Genomic DNA, 22,118 nt, shown 5'->3' with positions numbered 1-22,118 from the left:
AATATATTCAAATAATCCAAGTAAGAAAAAGTTCAAATAAACTCTCAAAGAAATATGAGGCGATGTATTTCAAGTGATCTCTCTCCTTCAGTGTGACAAACACCCAGTGCAACTTCCACCAATGTCAGAAAAAGGTTCTTACCAGATGGAGTTGCTGTCTACAATTAGAACAGCAAAAAGCACATGTAATGAAATCCAGGGCCACAGAGGTATGTAATCAACATCAGCTCCCACTTTCCACATTTTTCTTAATCATAGGAACTTCTGTCAGAACGTGTCAGGGTATATGGATCATGTCCAGAAAGCTTGAGTAAAAACTCAGAGTGTTCCATCCAAAGCAATAAGTCACAAATGACGAAAAAAAAAAAAAAACTGAATTTTTGTAAAATCTTACCTGTAAAATTCCTTTTTCTGAGTCCTCCGACAGTCGCCGCCACCTCTAAGTCATCACTGTTGGGTATTGGCTATGTTTAGCCTTTGGGAGTGTGTTTTTTCTTGCTGTGTTATTCCCACCTCTCATATTGACACTGCTTTGGGACGTCCCATCGGTCAAGAAGATATGAAGCTGTGTCCGTCAATGAACGAAAGAGAACTGGATTTTTGTCTTACCATAAAATCTTTTTCTCTGATGTTCATTGACGGACACAGCACCCGCCTCTCTATTGTGTTGGGTTTTATGTTATTCTGACGCTGCTTGTTACAAACTGAAGTCCTATAGCAGGAAGTGGTCAAATTTTTTTCTGCCTAGTGTCCTGCTCCTATGGAGAACAGCATAAACCCATCGGTCAACAAGATATGAAGCTGTGTCTGTCAATGCACATCAGAGAAAAGGATTTAACGGTAAGACAAAAATCAATTTTTTCTTACGTCCTCCGACAGTCACCGCCAACTCTAAGTCATCACTGTTGGGTATTGACTTCCGCTCCGTAGGAGTAGCTAGGCATATAGACTTAGTCAAAAGACAAAAGGCATTAGCATATACACACCCATGGGGGCTGTCCCATCTGGTCAATACCCCCCTGGATGACCAATCCCAACTCAGTTTGGTAGCATAGCAGTAGGTAATAAGAACCCCAAAAGAGGGGCGGGGGCGGCGACTGTCGGAGGACTCAGAGAAAGGAATTTTACAGGTAAGATTTTACAAAAATTCCGTTTTCTCTTACGTCCTCCGACAGTCGCCGCCACCTCTAAGTCATCACTGTTGGGATGTCCCAAAGCAGTATAGACATGAGGGGTGGGAGACGCAACAGTATCAAAGGCAACGCAGTACCCACATCAGAGAAAGGAATCTTACATGCACTGTAAGAGAACCAACTGGGCAACAGAAAAAAAAAAACAATGCTCAACAGGAGCAACAGCCCAGGAAAGCAAATGCCAACAGCCAGGGACCCAGAAAAAAACACAAGGGTCCATCATGGCACAGCCGCACTGAGAACCTTGCGGCCAAAGGAGGCATCAGCTGATGCCAGAATTTTGAAAAAGTGTGCACCGACGACCAAGTCGCAGCCTTGCACACCTGGGCCACCGAGGCCCTATGCCAACAGGCCCAGGACGTACTCACAGATCTGGTAGAGTGCGCCTTAACAGGGAAGGGTGGAACCCGTCCCTTTAAAGCGTAAGCCTGTTCAATGGTCTGTCTGATCCATTTGGCGATAGTCGCTGCAGATGCAGCCATGCCCTTCCGAGGTCTCTCAGGAAGGACAAAGAGGGAATCCGTTTTACAAAAGGATTCCGTGGACGACAGGTAAACCCTGATCGCCCGGACCACAGAGCAACCTCCTTAGGATGCTTAGGCTTCGTACAAAGCGAATGCAGAACAATGTCCTCATTAATGTGGAACTCAGAGACCACCTTAGGAAGAAAGGAGGGCTGCGGACGCAAAACCACCTTATCCCGATGAATCACCAAGTATGGAGAACGGCAAGATAACGCTGCCAGTTCCGACACTCTGCGAGCCGAAGTAATCGCCACCAAAAAGGCAACCTTCTTAGACAGCAGAGGCAACGATATCTCCTGGATGTTTTCAAAGGGAGCACGTTGTAATGCGGACAGAACTAAGTTCAAGTCTCACGGAGGTAAGGGCTCCTTCCTGGGAGGAGCCAAAAGTCTCACACCTTGAATGAAGGTGCGAACCAGGGAATGAGACACCACAGGGCGTTGGAAAAGAATAGCCAGGGCGGACAGCTGGCCCTTGATCGTGGCCAACGCCAGACGCTGGTCCACTCCCGCCTGGAGAAAGGCCAACACTCTCGACACCGAGTACGAGCGAGGGGAAAACCCCCTGGACTCACACCAGGCGAAGTAAGCCTTCCAGGTGCGGTAATAGATCTTTCCAGAGGAGGTCTTCCTGGCCTTGACAAGAGTAGGGATGACCTCAGAGGAGAGACCCCTGTGCTCAGGACCTGGGTCTCAACAGCCAGGCCGTTAAAGCCAGCGACTGTAAAGCAGGATGGAAGATCGGACCCTGAGACAGGAGATCTTCCCGAATGGGCAGCCGCCACGGAGGCGCCACCGCCAGATGAACAATGTCGGCGTACCAGGACCGGCGTGGCCAGTCTGGAGCCACCAGAATCACCAGGTGCGGTTCTGAGGCTAACCTGCGGAGGAACCTGGATAGCAACTGAATCGGGGGAAAGGCATACATCAGACGATACTGATGCCAAGGGGCCACCAACGCATCCGAGGCGACTGCCAGAGGATCGCGAGTTCTTGCCTTTCCACCTTTTGGTTTAGCCGAGATGCGAACAGATCCACGTCTGGGGATCCCCACCTCGCACACAGCATTTGAAAGACCTCCGGGTGCAGGGACCATTTCCCCTGGTCCAGGGTCTGGCGGCTCAGATAGTCGGCCTGCCAATTCTCCACACCCGGAATGTGAACTGCTGAGATTGCCTGGACATGAGTCTCGGCCCACGATAGAATGTCGGTCACCTCCCGGGTCGCACGAGCACTCCTGGTGCCCCCTTGGTGGTTGATATAAGCCACCGCGGTAGCATTGTCCGTCTGTACTCGAACAGGTAGGCCCTGAAGACGTTCCGACCACTGGAAGAGACAGTTTTATCGCTCGCAATTCCAGCACATTTATCGGGAGGGAGGACTCCTCCTCCGACCAAGTGCCCTGGGCAGACAGGTTGCCCAGTACTCCACCCCAGCCCGACAGGCTGGCATCCGTGGTAATCACCGTCCACACCAACGGACGGAAGGACTTGCCCTCCGCCACCGACGGGGACTGGAGCCACCACAGAAGAGCCAATCTGGTCTGACGACTCAAGGAGACACTCAGATCCAGGGACTGAGGCAGTCTGTCCCACCTGGCCAGGATCTCCGTCTGGAGAGCCCGCGTGTGAAACTGAGCAAAGGGGATCGCCTCGAAGACTGATACCATCAACCCCAGAGACCTCATACAGGTTCTGAGTGACGAGGACGGGTTGTCCCTGTGGGACCTGATCTCGTCCTGCAAGGTCCGGAGCTTGTCCTCCGGCAAGAACACCTTTGCCTGAGCAGAGTCCAGAATCATTCCCAGATAGGGAAGACGAACCGACAACGCCGATTTTTGAACGTTGATGGTCCATCCGAACTCCTGAAGCGTCTGTACCGTGGTGGACAGATCGTGCACTAGGTCCTGGCTGGCACGTGCCCTCAGAAGGAGATCGTCCAGGTAGCCCAAGACCGCAATGCCCTGTGCCCTCAGCAGGCCCAGAACCGGCGCCAGCACTTTGGTAAAAACCCTGGGTGCCGAAGCGAGTCCGAAAGGTAACGCCACCAACTGGTAGTGATCCTCTGCGATAGCAAACCGAAGGTACCGCTGATGACCTTCGAAAATGGGGATGTATAGATACGCATCCTTCAGATCTATTGAGGCCAGGAATTCCCCTGGACTCAGGGAGGCCACCACCGAACGGAGAGACTCCATACGGAACTTCCGAACATTCACAAAGCGGTTCAGCGATTTCAGGTCCAGAATAGGACGCACTTTGCCCTCCTTTCTGGGCACAGTGAACAGATTTGAATAAAACCCCCGAAACCTGTCCCGATGAGGCACCGGGACAATCACCCCCTGAGACAGAAGGTCCTGCACCGCTTGGTGCAGGTCCTGCAGACGCCCCCCGGAGACAAGTGAAGATTTGAGGGAAAAAATCTGTCCGACGGCCTGGAAAGGAATTCGATCTTGTACCCCGATCAAATGATTTCCTGAACCCACCTGTCCGATATCCGGAGCAGCCAAGGTTGGAGGAAACCGCACAAACGTCCCCCCACCCCTGAAATGGGCGAGGGCGCCCCTTCAGGCAGAGGAGGACTGACCCGCCGAGCCGGCATTGCCGGGCTTCTGCTTACCTGCCCAGGGCTTCTTCTGGTTGCCCTGGGCCTTGAAGGGCTTGCCCTTGGATTGGTTCCTAAAGGCACGAAAGGACCCCTGACCGGATCGAGATGCCGAACCCCGCTTGCCCCGAAAGGACTTGTTCTTCGGGTTCTGGGGCAGCATAGTGCTCTTGCCCCCCGTGACGCCTTTCACCAGGGTATCCAACGCCTCCCCAAAAAAGGCGAGAGCCAGCATAGGGAAAATCAGCAACAGTTTTCCGTGAGGACTGGTCGGCCGACCAGTTCTTCAGCCATATCAGTCGCCGGTTAAGCACCGCGACACTAGAGAGGCGAGCCACCAAAGGGGCCTCGTTTAAGGCCGCATCACACAAATACATGACTCCAGCCGGGCAGGCGGAACACCATCAGACACGAGATTGCTCCTAAGCATCTTAGTCCAATCAGTCACCGCCTGAGCCACCAAAACGGACGCGAAAACGGGCTTGAGCAACGAACCCGCCACCGTATAGGAATGGCGGGCTAGAGACTCCAACCGCCGGTCCGTGGGGTCCCGGAACACCGGAGTATCCTCGGAAGGAACCAAGGTAGCCTTGTTCCACACGGCCACAGTGTGATCCACCTGCGGAGGCACACACCATCGTGATTCCGTAGCCAGCGCAAAAGGATAAAGCAATTTGAACCGACTAGGTACCAGGAATGGACGTTTCAACGTGCGCCACATTTCATTACCCGTGTAATGAAACTCAGCGGGACAGGGAAAAACCTGCGCCGACTTGCGGGTCCTGTGCGTCCCAAATGAGGACACAATGCCCGGAGGACTGGGCTCATCCCCAAAATGTAAAGTTTCCTTAACAGAAACAATTAGCTCATCCATGGTCGCCCGTTCTTCAGGCGACCCCGGGGAGGAGGTATCAACCCCCTCCACCTCAGCCTCCCCCTCAGACCCCGGGGGTCCAAGGATGAGCGGGACCCTGAAAAGGGCACGCTCACAGCAGCAGCCATATCACCATCTGAATCAGAAGAGATAGATAATCTAGCCCTCTTTTTTGCAGCACGTTCAGCCATCAGCAGTTCCATATTAGACACCAAAGTCGCCACTACAGCGGCCAAATCGGGTCTCAGCGGGGCAACAGGAGAACTGGGAGCCCCCACCAGAGAAGGGGAATTTGCTATCCTGAGAATCCATTGCTCAAAACTCCCAAAAAAAAAAACAGTGCAATAAAATGTGTACTGCCCCTTTAAGATTGCTGCGGAATGCGCAGCCCACCGCTACAGCTACAAAGACCCCCAAAAGGAGAAGAGAAAAACTGAGCCAGAAGCGATAATACAGAGGAATATGGAGAGTGATAACCTGCAGAGCCCGCAGAGTGTTGCCACCGATGTCCTGCTGCATATGGAAAGGAAGTGCTGCTGAAGTAGGCTGAACTTACAGACTTTCAGACTCAGGGAAAATGGCTGCCCCATAGGATTGCATTGGAGGCTTCACGAAAATGGCCGCCGATCATGCGGTCGGACCGATCGTTCTACACCCACAAAAATGGCGGCGGATGGCGCCAAAACAGCATGCAGTATCGCCCACAGAGAAGCTTACCATGCCTGCCCAAATCAAAGATGGCGGACCGCGCGAGTGCCCTCCGCTGCGATCGCCACACAAAGTCTGCACCCCCAACAATGCACCGAAGTGACACAGGGAAGGGGACCCCCACACAGACAGAATCTGAACAAGCGATCCCCGCAGGGGCCGCATCAGGGAGTCACACAGGCACAGACATGGGGGACACACAGACTGCCACCCCAGAAAGAGGCCCCACACAGAAGTACTTACCTGTACCAGATGGCGTGGGGTGCCTCTATACACGGAAAAACTGCTGTCCTCATCTGACAGGGAGTGCAAAGAGCCAGGGACATGACACTGCAGCATCGCAGATGTGTCCTGTGAGGTAGCCACCTCACGGCTGCATCCCTGCAGCGAGCAGGGATGGGTCGTTCATAATGCCAGGGCGAACCATAGCTGAACGCTCGATGGCGGGCTGGGGGTCCATCTGACCCTTCTGCCCTGGAGAACCAGGGCGGTCAGTCCGAATCCCAGCACCGCATGATCCGTCTTCATCCGAAGAAACGACTAACACTAAAAGCTGACAAAATAAACAGCTGGTAAAATCAGAAAAAAACTGACAGTTTTAAAAGAAAATCAAATAAAAGATTAGAAAGGCTGAGACAGTGCCCCAGCACAGGGAAGCCTGACTACTCCTGACGCTAGGCAGATTAAAACTGAGTTGGGAGTGGTCATGCAGGGGGGTATTGACCAGATGGGACAGCCCCCATGGGTGTGTATATGCTAATGCCTTTTGTCTTTTGACTAAGTCTATATGCCTAGCTACTCCTACGGAGCGGAAGTCAATACCCAACAGTGATGACTTAGAGGTGGCGGCGACTGTCGGAGGACGTAAGAGAAAACTGATTTTTGTCTTACCGTTAAATCCTTTTCTCTGATGTTCATTGACAGACACAGCTCCATATCTTGTTGACCGATGGGTTTATGCTGCTCTCCATAGGAGCAGGACACTAGGCAGAAAAAAATTTGACCACTTCCTGCTATAGGACTTCAGTTTGTAACAAGCAGCGTCAGAATAACATAAAACCCAACACAATAGAGAGGCGGGTGCTGTGTCCGTCAATGAACATCAGAGAAAAAGATTTTATGGTAAGACAAAAATCCAGTTCTCTTTCGTTCATTGACGGACACAGCTTCATATCTTCTTGACCGATGGGACGTCCCAAAGCAGTGTCAATATGAGAGGTGGGAATAACACAGCAAGAAAAAACACACTCCCAAAGGCTAAACATAGCCAACCAGGCAAAACAAGAGCTCATCCAGGAACAACTGGAGCTCACCTGACAAAAATAACAAATACACCCTCAAAGAGGACTAAACCTCTCCAACAGTGGCCTGCAAAACCTTGCGGCCAAAAGAAGCATTCGCAGATGCCAACACATCCACCCTATAAAATTTTGTGAAAGTGTGCACAGATGACCATGTGGCCCCCTTGCATACCTGCATCACTGACGCCTGATGACGGAAGGCCCGGGAGGCACTAAGCGCCCTCGTAGAATGCGCCTCAACAGGGAAAGGAGGATCCTGACCCTTAATGGAATAGGCCAGGCCCCACTGTCTGTCTGATCCATCTGGAAATGGTCGAAGCAGACGCGGCCAGCCCCTTGCGGGGTTCATCTGTAGGGACAAATAAAGAATCGGATTTCCAGAACGACTAGGTACACCTTGATTGCCCGAACCAGATCCAAAGAATGTAAGGCAATATCTCTAGGATGCTTAGGCTTAGGACACAATGTCTTCATTTAATAGGAACGCAGAGAGGACTTTAGGAAGGAACTACTGACGGTACGAAGCACCACCTTGTCTCTGTGAACCATCAAGTAAGGTGAAGGACAGTACAACGCAGCCAGCTCCAACACCCTGCGAGCAGAAGTAATAGCCACCAAGAAAGCTACCTTCTGTGTCAAAGTGAGCAGAGGAATCTCACAAATATTTTCAAAGGGCGGTTTCTAAAGAACCAACAGCACCAAATTAAAGGTCCCACTGAGGCAACAGAGACTTCACAGGGGGAGCCAGGTGGCGGGCCCCTTGAACAAAAGTTTGGACAAAGGAATTTGTGGCCAACGGGCGTTGAAAGAAAGTTGCCAGGGCCAATATCTGGTCTTTGATGGTACCCAAGGCCAAGCGCTGATCTACAATTTTTTGGAGAAACTCCAAGACACGAGACATTGAGAAGGAACAGGGAGAACCCCCCCACGAGACTCACACCAAGTAAGGTACGCCCTCCAGACTCAATGATAAATCTTCCTAGAAGTAGTTTTTCTAGCTTTTAACAACGTAGAAATCACTGATTCCTTTCAAAAGCCAGGCCGTCAAAGCCAGCGACTGTAAAGCATGATAGAAAATCGGTCCTCGAGTTAACAGATCTTCTCTGAGAGGGAGTCTCCAAGGGACATCTGCGACCAGCCGTACTAGGTCTGCGTAACAGGAATCCTCAAAGGGCACCCTGCAGATGATCCGCCCAATGGATTAGGCAAAGCCTGATCACCTGAATTTCCAGGATATTTAATCAGCACACTGGACTCCTTCAGAGTCCAAGCCCCTTGAGCCGGAGCCGTACCCAAGACCCCTCCGCATCCGGAGAGGCTGGCATCCGTTGTGACCAGGGGGAGAAAGGATTTCTCCTGTCAAAAGCGCCGGAGAGCGGAGCCACCAGATCACGGATCCCCTCGCCCCTCATACTCCGGCTCAACAGGATCAGATTGTCTAGAGCCTGTGGGTTCTTGTTCCATTTGACAAGGATCTCCTTCTGTACAGACCTGGTATGGAGCTGAGCAAACGGAACTGCCTCGAAGGTGGAGACCATCAGGCCTAGCACTTGCATGCAAGTCCTGAGGGATGATCGCCAGTCGGACAGCAGGAGCCGTGTCGCATCCTGCAACTTATTGAGTTTCACCTCTGGAAGAAACACCCAGGCTAAGGTTGCATCCAGGGTCAAGCCCAGATAGTCCACTTTTGTGGACGGAACCAGAACAGATTTTTCGGAAATTCAGTTTCTATCTGAACTCTAGCAAAGTTTGCACCAAAATGTCCAGATTGTCTTTCAGGGTATTCGGAGACTCGGCTCGCAGAAGGCCCAAGTACACCAGCACCGCAATCCCCTTCTGCCTCAGTAAAGCCAACACCCGAGGAGAGATCAAAGGGTAATGCCACGAAATTATAGTGCTCCTCGCCCACGGCAAAGCAAAGGAAATGCTGATGCCCGATATATATAGGGATATGAAGGTAAGTGTCCTTGACCCCTTGACAGAGACCAGGAAATCCCTTTGATGAAGGGATGCCACCAACGTGCGAATGGACTCCATTCAAAATTTGTGAACCCACACAAAGCGGTTCAAAGTCTTGGGATCCAGAATGGGACACACCTTGCCTTCCTAGGAAAAGTAAACAGGTTAGAATAAAACCCCTGAAAGCATTCCGATTCTGGAAACGGTACAATGACCCCAGTGAGAGCAGATCCTGTACCGCCCCAAGAAGACCTTGTAGATGATCAGGGTACAAACGCAGATTGGAAGGAAAGAACCTTGCTGGAGGCAAGGACGAAACTTGACCTTGTACCTGGACCGAATCAACCCGTAGACAACTTATCTTGAATCCAGGAGATCCACGGATCTGGAAAGAAGCAAAGACACCCCCCCCCCACACCAAGTACGGGTCAGGGCACCCCTTCAGGCAGAAGCAAGCTTGTCCGTAGTCCCGGAGGGGCCCGCTCTTGACTTACCCGGTCAGGGCCTCTTGAAACCTGCGGGGTTACGGGTGGATTTTGATCCCTGGTCCTTAGATCCCAAAGGACAAAGGGACCGCTTATGGGCTGAGAAGAAAGGACCACGCTTGCGACGTGTCTCTTTACTCTTGGCAGAATGTGGAAGCAGAGTACTCTTACTTCCTGTAAGACCCTTAATGATCTCCTCCATGGAAGCTCTGAACAAGCCTTCGCCTACAAAAAGATCAATCAATACCTTCTTGGAAGCCTGGTCCGCAGACCAGTATTTCAGCCATATCATGCGGAGCAGAGTCTCCGCTGTCATGGACACCCTACAGGGTAAGGGGGCCGCATCCAGAGAGGCATCACAGATATACTGCAACCCCTGGACCAACTGGTCTGCCAGCACCGCCAGGTCAGGAGGTTGCCCACCTTCCAAATCCTGGCACAGGAGCTTAGCCCATTCCGTTAAAGTCTGTGAAACCAAGGTTATGGCAAACACTGCCCGCAGAATGAACCGGCCATGATAAAAAAGGTATCGTACCAGATATTCAGCTCTCTTGTCAAAGGGGTCCTTAAAGGACGGAGAATCCTCCACCGGAAGGAGGGTGGCTTTATTCAACCTGGAAAACAGAGTCCACTACGGGTGGTACTGTCAGTTTCTTTAGCAGGGGTACTTCAAACAGATACCCTCTAGCAAAGAGCTTAGGAACCCCGACAGTGTGTTTGGGGGAACCCCACTGATTTGCGACAATGTTGTTAAAATAGGCGGGAAAGGGGAATATCTTTGCCGCCTTGGAGGTTCTGCGGGTACCAAACTGCACTGTCACAGCCGACCCAGTAGTAGCTGCGTCCTCCAATTTTAAAGTTTCCCACACTGATACAATCAATGCATCCACCAGCGCCTTTTCATGCTTGACTGTAGTGGAAGAGGATGCCTCACTATCAGGAGCACTCAGGGTGTGTGGACACAGACCCAGTAGGGTGACTCGCGTCCGCAGCAGCCAAATTCACCTCAGAATCTGAAGAGGATGCAGATGGAGGCGGAGGACGCTTTTTACTCATCCTATATTGCAGGGCCTAATCTACTTTAGACACCAGTGACTGCAGGACTGCCGTCATAACAGACAAGGTGGACTGGGACCCTGCAGGTCTAGCAGCCCCAGAGAGGGGGTCAGGTGGTGACACGTGCTCCAGGGACTCCATGGGTTAACCTGGAACTGCCAGCAAAATGTGTAAAATTGCTGTGAAAAATAGCAACCCACCGCTGCACCAGCGGTACTACAAGCCCCAGTGCACCAAAATCGCTATAGCAGAAAGATAGAGCCAAATAACCCCTGCAGGGACTCACCACCCCCTTCTCAGATGTGGATGCAGAGTGTCGGGCTGCACGCCATGCTTTGATCAGCAAGGAAGTTCATAGAACTGTCACTAGAGGCCCACCGCCGAATTACCTCCCCCACAGACTCCAAAAATGTGGCCACTAATTGATAGAAATGGGAAACTACAAGAAAATGGCCACCGGCATGAGTGAATGGGGAGTGGTCCACAGAGGGACCCTGATATCGAGGGGGGAGCGTAAAAGTGGGAAGGAAGGGCACTCGGGGGTCCGACCAACCCAGGAAGGGGTCCACATTTTCCCCTGAGGGGCCATCGGGGGGACAGGGGGACACTACCGCACCATGGGACTATGCGGGCACCACTCCAGGCAGACCACCCAACATCTTGGCAGGGGGGTGCTGTGGGCCAGAGGTACGCTGCGACTTAGGTCATGACTGGAATCATGACCAGGATCATGACCAGGGCTATGCGTCCTCGGGAGACATTTAACTCATCGGCCAGCCCAAATCCAGTGGGGCTATGTCGCGGCCAACCCAGTGCAGAGCTAAAGTCGGGTCACGCTCGCTGGCCAGACTGGGAAGACCGTAAAGCTCTAGGATATCCAGTCCGTCACCCAGTCCAGCATTTGATTGTAGTTCACAGGAACAGAAAATAATAAAAAGAAAAAATTTGGTTTAAAAAGGAAAAAAATGCTAGGACCAGAGATCCCAGCAAGGAACTAGGTCCTTACTCCTAAATAGGCTGGAAAGAAAAACTGAAGACCTATAGCAGGAAGTGGGAGTTTACACACTGGGACTGCCCTATAGACGAGTTCAAATTTTTTTCTGGCTAGTGTCCTACTCCTATAGAGAGCAGCATAAACCCATCGGTCAAAAAGATATAGAGCTGTGTCCGTTAATGAATGAAAGAGAAAAGAGAAAATCTCATTGTGCAGTACTTACTGGTAAATTAGCATATAAAAACAAATATAAAACCATGTGCAGAGATCACTTACAAAAAAAGCCGCCAATCCAGCCAGGGAAAATGGCGGCAAGGACCTTAGGCACAAAACATTATGTGTAAGAAGTAGGTTTGCACTTACATGGAAAGCTGACAATTGTTGTATTGTAGTAAACCTATACAGCTGTTATGCGCGCGCGCACGCACACACACACACACACACACACACAAGTAGTGTTTAATACTTCGGGCGATGCGTGTGTGTGTGCAAAACAGCTGTAGGGGTTTACTACTATTCAACAATTGAGGTCCTGGCCACCACTTTGCAATAGATTGGTGGAGTTCCATGTAAGTGCAAGCCTACTGCTTACACAATGTTTTGTGCTTGAGGTCTTTGCCACCATTTTCCCTGGCTGGCTTGGCGGCTTTTTATTTTTGTAAGTGCTATTTGCATATGTGGTTTTAGGTTTGTTTTTACATGCAAGTTCACCAATAAATACTGCACCATGACATTTTCTCTTTTTGTCATTGGTGACTAATTGCTTCAGATAGGACATGCAGAGATGTTTTTACTATGAAAAAGAAAGATTCTAAATCATGATCCATATTTTTATTTTTTTTTTCTGTTTTTTTGTTATTGGTGACTTATTGCTTTGGATGGAACACTCTGAGTTGTTTTTACTAGAGCTTTCTGGTCGGGATCCATATACCCTGACCCATTCTGAAAGAAAGTCTTATAATTCATAATAAGGGTGGAAAGTTGGAGCCGATGTTGACTAAATACCTCTGAGATTCTTGATCCTATCACATGTGATTTTTGCTATTTTAATTCTAGCCAGCAACTCCATCTGGTGAGTGTGTTTTTCTTGCATTGGTGGAAATCACACTGGGTGTTTGTCACACTGAAGGAGAGAGATCACTTGAAATACATCACCTCATATTTCTTCATGAGAGTTTATTTGAACTTTTTCTTACTTGGATTATTTGAATATATTCTCACTTCAGAGACACAATACTTTATGCGCTCTGAGTTTCATTTGATGTTTTTTTAGCGCTGCAATTTTTCTTTTGTCACTGTTTACACAAGTGTTTATATATCTGCACTGATTGCTAGCAGCTATTTATGCCATTAAGCGATGACATAAATTTTTCTATAATGCAGAGATACATGCTATGCCATTCTTTTTTTCATGCTTTGGCCCAGTTATATGAGGATCCACAAAGAACTGTCACAGGAGAAGCTGTCCATGTGCTCCAGCAAGGCCGCAGAGAGGCCAAGGACCATGTTACGGATTTCAGACGCTGGAGCACAGATACACAGTAGAATGACACAGCTCTGCGACATCAGTTTCGCCTAGGCCTCTGAGGGTATAAAAGATGAACTAGCTTGGGTTAGGAGTACCAAATACCTTGGAGGCCCGAATTACTTTAGCCATCGAAATTGACCGACGGCTCCATGAACGCAGGACAGAGAGATCTACCCAGCAATCAATGAGTTTATTGGAGTACAGAAGAGTTTAGCTTCCAATCTACCTACTGTCGGGAGCACTGTCTACCAGAGTCTCCAAACGCTCCCATAAACTTATGTATGGACTCTGCCAATGAGACATGTCATTTGGTACCTGAAGCGTACTATGAATACCCTGACACATTTAGCGAACGGGGAGCAGATATCCTGCCTCTGCACAGGCCATATGACTGCCCAATTGAACTACTTTGGGGGGCCGAGATTCTCTTCAGGCAACTTTTCCCACTTTCGGAACAAGAACAGGAAGCTCTAAAAAAGCATGTTGAGGAAAATTTGGAAAAAGTTTTCATCCGTCCATCTACTTCTCCAGCAGGGGCAGGAATATTCATCCTGCAGAAGAACGATCACGCTCTACGTTCAAGCGTAGACTACCGGGAACTGAATAAAATTACAGTAAAAAACCCTTTTCCCCTTGTACCAGAGTTGTTCCAGAGGTTAAGGTCTGCAACCATTTTCACCAAATTAGATCTGCGAGGAGCCTTCAACCTGGTCCGAATCTGTGAGCGAGATGAGTGGAAGTTTTATGCCGGCTCCACCAACATGTACTGTATTCTAAGCCTGAGAAATGCGAATCTGAACAGCAGAACATCCAATTCTTGGGCTTACAGTGGGTACGGAAAGTATTCAGACCCCCTTAAATTTTTCACTCTTTGTTATATTGCAGCCATTTGCTAAAATCATTTAAGTTCATTCTTCTTCCTCATGAATGTACACATAGCACCCCATACTGACAGAAAAACACAGAATTGTTGACATTGTTGCAGATTAATTAAAAAAGAAAAACTGAAATATCACATGGTCCTAAGTATTCAGACCCTTTGCTGTGCTGTGATATATTTAACTCAGGTGCTTTCCATTTCTTCTGATCATCCTTGAGATGGTTCTACACCTTCATTTGACTCCAGCTGTGTTTGATTATACTGATTGGACTTGATTAGGAAAGCCACACACCTGTCTATATAAGACCTTCCAGATCACAATGCATGTCAGAGCAAGTGAGAATCATGAGGTCAAAGGAACTGCCTGAAGAGCTCAGAGACAGAATTGTGGCAAGGCACAGATCTGGCCAAGGTTACAAAAAGATTTCTGCTGCACTTAAGGTTCCTAAGAGCACAGTGGCCTCCATAATCCTCAAATGGAAGACGTTTGGGACGACCAGAACCCTTCCCTGAGCTATCGGGGGAGAAGAGCCTTGGTGAGAGAGGTAAAGAAGAACCCAAAGATCACTGTGGCTGAGCTCCAGAGATGCAGTCAGGAGATGGGAGAAAGTTGTAGAAAGTCAACCATCACTGCAGCCCTCCACCAGTCGGGGCTTTATGGCAGAGTGGCCCGACGGAAGCCTCTCCTCAGTGTAAGACACATGAAAGCCCGCATGGAGTTTGCTAAAAAAAACACCTGAAGGACTCCAAGATGGTGAGAAATAAGATTCTCTGGTCTGATGAGACCAAAATAGAACTTTTTGGCCTTAATTCTAAGCGGTATGTGTGGAGAAAACCAGGCACTGCTCATCACCTGTCCAATACAGTCCCAACAGTGAAGCATGGTGGTGGCAGCATCATGCTGTGGGGTGTTTTTCAGCTTCAAGGACAGGACGACTGGTTGCAATCGAGGGAAAGATGAATGCGGCCAAGTACAGGGATATCCTGGACAAAAACCTTCTCCAGAGTGCTCTGGACCTCAGACTGGGCCGAAGGTTTACCTTCCAACAAGACAATGACCCTAAGCACACAGCTAAAATAACAAAGGAGTGGCTTCACAACAACTCCGTGACTGTTCTTGAATGGCCCAGCCAGAGCCCTGACTTAAACCCAATTGAGCATCTCTGGAGAGACCTAAAAATGGCTGTCCACCAACGTTTACCATCCAACCTGACAGAACTGGAGAGGATCTGCAAGGAGGAATGGCAGAGGATCCCCAAATCCAGGTGTGAAAGACTTGTTGCATCTTTCCCAAAAAGACTCCTGGCTGTATTAGATCAAAAGGGGGCTTCTACTAAATACTGAGCAAAGGGTCTGAATACTTAGGACCATGTGATATTTCAGTTTTTCTTTTTTAATAAATCTGCAACAATGTCAACAATTCTGTGTTTTTCTGTCAGTATGGGGTGCTATGTGTACATTCATGAGGAAGAAGAATGAACTTAAATGATTTTAGCAAATGGCTGCAATATAACAAAGAGTGAAAAATTTAAGGGGGTCTGAATACTTTCTGTACCCACTGTATCTCAACAGAAGGGGTTAAGGTGGATCCCAAAAAAGTCCCTGCTATTCTACTGGCCTGCACTCACAGACAAGAAGGGGGTGCAGCATTTTGTGGGGTTTGCAAACTTCTACAGGAGATTTATCAAGGGATTCTCCGCCATTTTCGCCCCCATCACACAACTTACCAGGCAGAGCTTTCGATTCCATTGGACTCCTGAGGCACAGGTTGCATTTAAGACATTAAAGAGACTTTTTATGTCAGCAGCTATTTTAAGTGACCCAGACCCGTCTCTGCCATATGTACTAGAAGTGGATGCTTTAGAAACTCTGTAGGGGCAGTCGTGTCTACACCAGGGTCTCAAGGACTTAATGCACCCCATGACTTTCTTTTCACGCAAACTCTCTCTGGCGGAGAGGAGGTATCTACTGGCAGGGGCAGTGCACCTGATATTGAGCTATACCGATCATGAAAATTCAGAGTATTTAAGAACTGCCAAACGCCAGAAGGCCATGCCAAGCTCGATGGGCATTATTTTTCGTGAGATTCGTGCTTCATATTACTTACCGACCTGGATTAAAGAATGATCAAAGAATTGGATTTGTGCATTACCAGGGGTGGCAACCTGAATGCATAGAGTAAATGATGTGCCACATCCAAATGGAAATTGTTACAACTGTAAAAAATCAAAATGTATTTGTACATTCATGGCGGCAGTCTCCCCATAGGTTTATGGTGGATGCACGTTGGATCTACCACCAGATTCATTCCATTATTGTATGGACCCAATATCATCCTAAATTTGGTCCTTTTTGGGAATACTACATTTACTACTGCAAATATATGGGGTGATTTGTGTCACTAAGAAGTTTCCAGCAAACAAGTATTACCTCCGATACTTCCAAGAATCTGTGGAATTATCTTTTCATCTCATGGACTCCTTCATATTTTACACTTCTATTCTTAGGTCTACTTGTTAGCTTCCCTGGCCATACTGTACCCTTGGTGGATCCATACTGCATGTACCGACAATCCTAATTTACCAGTTTTCTATATACGTTTAGTGGGAGTTGTACTCCTGAAGAAGCGGTTTCCCGAAACATGTCGAGCTGATACTCCTATTACCACCATATAGCACCGCAGCCACGCTCACATCCCCGAGGGGCTTTTGGTATTTGTATCACTATCCCCCACTTCGGGGATTTGGCTATATGACTGTAATTGCTTTTGGGGTTTATGATCCTGACCACGACACTACCTGCCTGGAGTTTGCATGTTCTCCCTGTGCCTGCGTGGGTTTCCTCCGGGTACTCCGGTTTCCTCCCATACTCCAAAGACATGCTGGTAGGTTAATTGGATCCTGTATAAAATTGGCCCTACTATGTATGTATGAATGGGAGTTAGAGACCTTAGATTTTAAGCTCCTTGAGGGCAGGGACTGATGTGAATGTGCAATGTATATGTAAAGCGCTGCGTAAATTGACAGCGCTATATAAGTACCTTAAATAAATAAATAATAAATAAATAAATGATTTTGTTGTTATACTCGTTATATGTCAAAGTTTTTTTTAAATATTTTTTTCACTTTTAAATTGTCGGTCATTCTTATGTACAAATACATTTGGATATATTTTTATACATGTGCCTGGATTAAAGAATGTCACGCCAGACGCATTGTCCCGTATGTATGACGACCCTACAGAACCATCTATGCCAGACATTATCCTGTCAGCAAGTAACTTTCTATTGTTGCAAACTAATCTCTCGCAGATTAAAAAAGCCTCTGTGGGTGTTTCCAGTCCTCTCAAAGTCGCATTGGTGGCTAAAGAAGGGTTGCTGTGGAAAGTACATAAAATTTGTACCAGAGAGTGTGTGTGTGTCTGTTCGGAAACTTTTTCATGATCACCCCTTGGCAGGTCACTTCGTATTCCATAAGACACTGGATCTAGTATTATGCATATTCTGGTGGCCCAATCTGGGCAAGAACTGAAAAGAGTATGTGAACTCTGCACCATTTGTACTCGGAGTTAAGACCGCTAGAAACAGAGTCCGGGGTCTGCTCACACTGTTGCCAGTCCCAGATAGAGCATGAAAGATGATATCTATGGACTACATAGTAGAACTGCCCCCATCTGAAGGATGCTCGGCCGTTTTCGTAGTCGTGGACTAACTATCCAAAATGGCCCATTTTTTGCCTCTAAGGAACATGCCCTCTGCCATGAAAACTGCATGAAATTGTGAGGCTGCAAGAAATCGGGAGGCTGCATGGGGGGCCTGCAAACAATCTCAGATCTAGGTTTGTGATTCACTTCATGCTTCTGGAGAGCCTTATGTGAAGTCTTGAAAATCGATTTATCCTTGTCCTCTGCTTATCACCCACAGACCAATGGACAGATAGAGAGGACCCAATCAGACACTCAAACAATACATCTGATGTTTCACATCATTCGTCCAGGATGATTGGGCATCATTACTACTATTGGCAGAGTCCGCATAGAACAATGCCAGCCATTCAGCTACCGGGCAGTCCCCATTCTTTGCCAGCTATGGCTTTCATCCGTCTTTTTTGTCCCTGAAGCCCCAGTTCCAGCTGTTCAGAGCATGGAGGACTTTCTCAGCCGTAATAATAAATTACTACAAGAAGCAATGTCTAAAGCGCAGGCATATAACAAGAAAGCTTTTGGCAGGAAGAGAAGGGGGAACTGAATGTCCAGGTGGGTGACCGAATGTGGTTGTCTACAGCAAACCTCAAGATGGCTTGTCCCTCGAAGAAACCTGCACCTAAGTTCATGGGGCAGTTTCCGGTGAAGAAGAAACTTAATGAGGTAGTGTATAAATTATCATTACCAGACTTGTTTAAAATTCACCCAGTATTCTATGTTTCGCTTTCAAAACCTGCAGTGCCAGATTCTTTCCTAGATAGAGGTTCCAGGCCACCTGAACCTGTACTTGTGAATGGGGATGAGGAATATGAAATAGAAGTAACTCTGGATTGAAGGAAAAGACTGAATCAGCTACAGTACTTAATTAAAAGGTAGGGTTATGGGCCAGAAGAGAACTCCTGGGAACCTGAACAAAATGTCCATACCAAAGAACTTCTCCATGCCTTCTTCCACAGAAACCCACAGAAAGAAAGCCAATTGGGCATCCGGAGGTTACCTGTAAGGAGGAGGCAATGTCAGGGACGTGCTGGCCATAGAGCACCAGACGATCCAAGGCAAAGGCCAATGTGCAGGAGTGGTCCTGCAGGTACCGGTCTTGCCAGGCACAGGCGTACGAATATGTTAATGCCTATGATCATGCAATAGCCATTAACACTATCGCCAAATGGCCTAGATAAGTGCAGCAGATGCACTAGTACATTGCCGTCTGATCTGCAGCTTTCCCCATGTACCTGTTTTAGTGTTGGACCCGGCTTATCCTGACCACGCTTCCTCTCCACCTATCCTGACCTTGGCTTGCCTTAGACTACATTTATCTCTGCTCATCTGCCTGATATCCTGGTGCAAACCACTGCCTGCATCTTGACCATTCTTCTGTGTGCCATTTATGCTTATACCTGATCGTCCGTTCCTGACCTAGCTTGTCTGACTTTTTATCCAGTCACCCATCTGTCCTGCTCTGCATTGTGCCTGGTGATGATGGTCCTCCATCTGCTGTGTGCTGCCAGCCTTCCTGCATCTACCAGCTACTGCCTACCCAGCTTCGGGTCTGTTGTTCCTGCTGCAATCTGCTGCTTCAGCTATCCAGCCCAACTCTGGTGACGCACCTGCCACACACATCAGCAACCAACAAAAGATCTTACTGGCACTCTTATCTAACTGTGCTCTCGTGGCCACTGTCACAACATCAGTGGTCCTTGTGCTGGGGCTGTACGTTAGGTCTCCCCCTACACAGACTCTGCCACAAGGTACGTGACACTATCACTTTAAAATGTTACCAAACTCACAACAGTAAAATCAGTCTTTATACGCAGTAAAGCATGCTTGTTATACTCACTGTGGAACCTAAGGGGTTAATCCTTGGCATTGTGTAAAAAGGCTGTTTGATCCTTTTTTCTCTGATTCTCCGCTTCTTCCACAGTCGCCAATCCATCTGCTGATAGCACAGAGCCCTAGGAGGCACTCTGCAAATGTTCAGTTTGGTGTGTAATGCTAGCGAGTTTTTTTTTTTTGGGAGATTGAATGCAATCAGCACAGGGCCAATCAGCAGTCAGGGGTCATGCAGCCTGTCTAGGACAGTCAGAGGAGAATGAAAACTCCTCCTACAAGCTTTATCCAGTGCTTGGCCAGACACTGATAGAAGTCACAAGACTCCGATATACTGCTGAGGAGTGAAGGTATCTAGCAGTTTATAATTACAAAAATAATTGCATTTCTATGTTCTGTGTACTGTGGGAGACCAGATATAGTGAATGTGGGGTCCTGGGTTTAGTAACACTTTGTGGGTGTGTCAATAGTTGGGCAGTGGCAGTGCTCAGTTGGGACCAGTGTTAATTTCGTCAATGAAAACGTTTATCAAAATTTTCATCAGTGTCATTTTTACAGTGACAAAAACGAAATAAAAAAGTACACCACAGTTTTGTCCACTGACGAAACCTATGACAAAAATCAATTCTGTTTTTACTAATGAAGGAAAACTAAACGAAAATGTGAGGCAGGGACATTTACCCTTGTAAACTACCTTCCAGTTTCCACAGATCTCCGCCTGCTTCTGCTTCCAGCAAGCAAGCGACTGTGACGTCAGCATTACAGGCCTCCGAGTCTCACTCCGTGAGGAGTATGACTCATGAGTATGAGTATGCCCAGAGACCAGGGCAGCACTGTTCATTATAGCCAGGCCTCCCGAGTCCCAACGAGAGTCCCACTTCCAAGTTCCAACTCATGATGATCGCCCACGTCCAGACCAGAGAGAAAATAGAGTACCATCTGAGTGTGTAGTGTACACTACAATTACAGCAGGCCTGAGGTGAGGCCTCCCCTCAGACCACCATCCGTCCAGAGCACGGTGTGTGCGTTACAGGCCTCCTCTGACCATTGGCATCCAGGGCACTGTGCATTACAGGCCATCACGCAGACCACCATCCAGCACTGTGCAGCATTACAGGCCTCCCCCGACCAGCTACCACCAGCATGGCGGCATCCAGAGCACTGTACATTACAGGCCACCAATCAGACCTGAGACTACCATCCAGCACTCTGCAGCATTACAGGCCCCTTCAGACCACCATCCAGAGCACTGTGCAGCATGACAGGCCTCCTCTGACCATTCAGAGTGGCTAAATCTGTATCTGTGAGTTTGTTCAAACCTTAATACCATAAATAATAACATAATATGAATTTTTTTTTTACTCCAGGAGTATATGAGTTTGGAAATTCTTTAGAAATGCCTAAATAATGCATTACAATAAAACACATTAGATTTAGTTGACTAAAATTATTTTATTCGACTAAAATGTACTGGAGATTTTAGTAGACTAAAATACAATGCCTAAAATGGGACTAAAACTAAAATGGCATTTTAGTCAAAGACTATGACTAAAACAATTGGTGATAACTAAAATGGGACTAAAACTAAAAAGGCATTTTAGTCAAAAGATTATAACTAAAACTAAATCAAAATTCAATTTCAAAATTAACACTGGTTGGGATTTTTTTTTTTTTTTAGATATTGAAAGATAATACTGATTCACTTATCACTTGTTGTATATGGCTTCAAATCGCATGACAGTATTATTTATGTTTGGTTTAGTCATAAGTTTGTTATACACTGCTTAAAGGGAGTGCTGCACCATAGTCGTACATATATTTATATGATCTATGAAAAATGTTTACACTTATTGGTGTTTAGCAGCTTTTTTTTTTTTTTTTTTTCCTGATTAATCATGTGTTTTGAGCTATTGGTGTAGCGCAGGGTTCATATATTATATATATATATATATAAATATATATATATATATATATATATATATATATATATAAAATTAGTGCTCAGTTGCCACCGCCAGCTTTGTAATGAATATGAGTATGCTTGTAGTGAGAGCCCCTGAACTGAGTGGAGAATCATTCATAAAGAAAGCTCAAAAGAAGTGGATTTTTCTAATGAAGAAAACGCATTTACTTAGTAAGCCAGAATGAGGCTTCTGTTTCCTCTGCTGCAGTCTGTGTTTTTCAGTCAGAACAGGAGCCTCGGTCTGACACCCCTCACACTACCTGTATCAGAGCTCTGCTGTGAGCTGTCTGAGCATTTTTTAACTTTCCTTGGCACTGTAGCGGACAAGCCCCCTTCCTCTGCATAGCTAGTAATGGCACTAGTCTCAGGGACTGCCGTACCTAATTCCTGAGAAAAGCAATGTCATATTAGTTTTTTGTCTCCTTGCTAGATGTGTGGTCAGAAAGAAGTGTGGGTAGGTGTGGATGAAGGGTGGTTGGGCGCAGTTGCGCTGTTAACCATGCTTTCTCAGCAAGGAGACC

The 22,118-nt window shown here is 47.7% G+C and overlaps 1 protein-coding gene across 4 annotated transcripts in view; it reads right to left on the bottom strand.

Annotated features, from left to right (window-relative positions):
• The window catches only part of NPRL3 (NPR3 like, GATOR1 complex subunit), a 267,923-nt gene that overhangs the window by 140,818 nt on the left and 104,987 nt on the right, over positions 1-22,118 (bottom strand). The window lies entirely within an intron of this gene.

Source organism: Pelophylax lessonae (genome assembly GCF_965119305.1).
Source record: "Pelophylax lessonae genome assembly, chromosome: 6".
Taxonomy (NCBI): Eukaryota; Metazoa; Chordata; class Amphibia; order Anura; family Ranidae; genus Pelophylax; species Pelophylax lessonae.
This window is presented reverse-complemented; position numbering and strand designations above follow the sequence as displayed.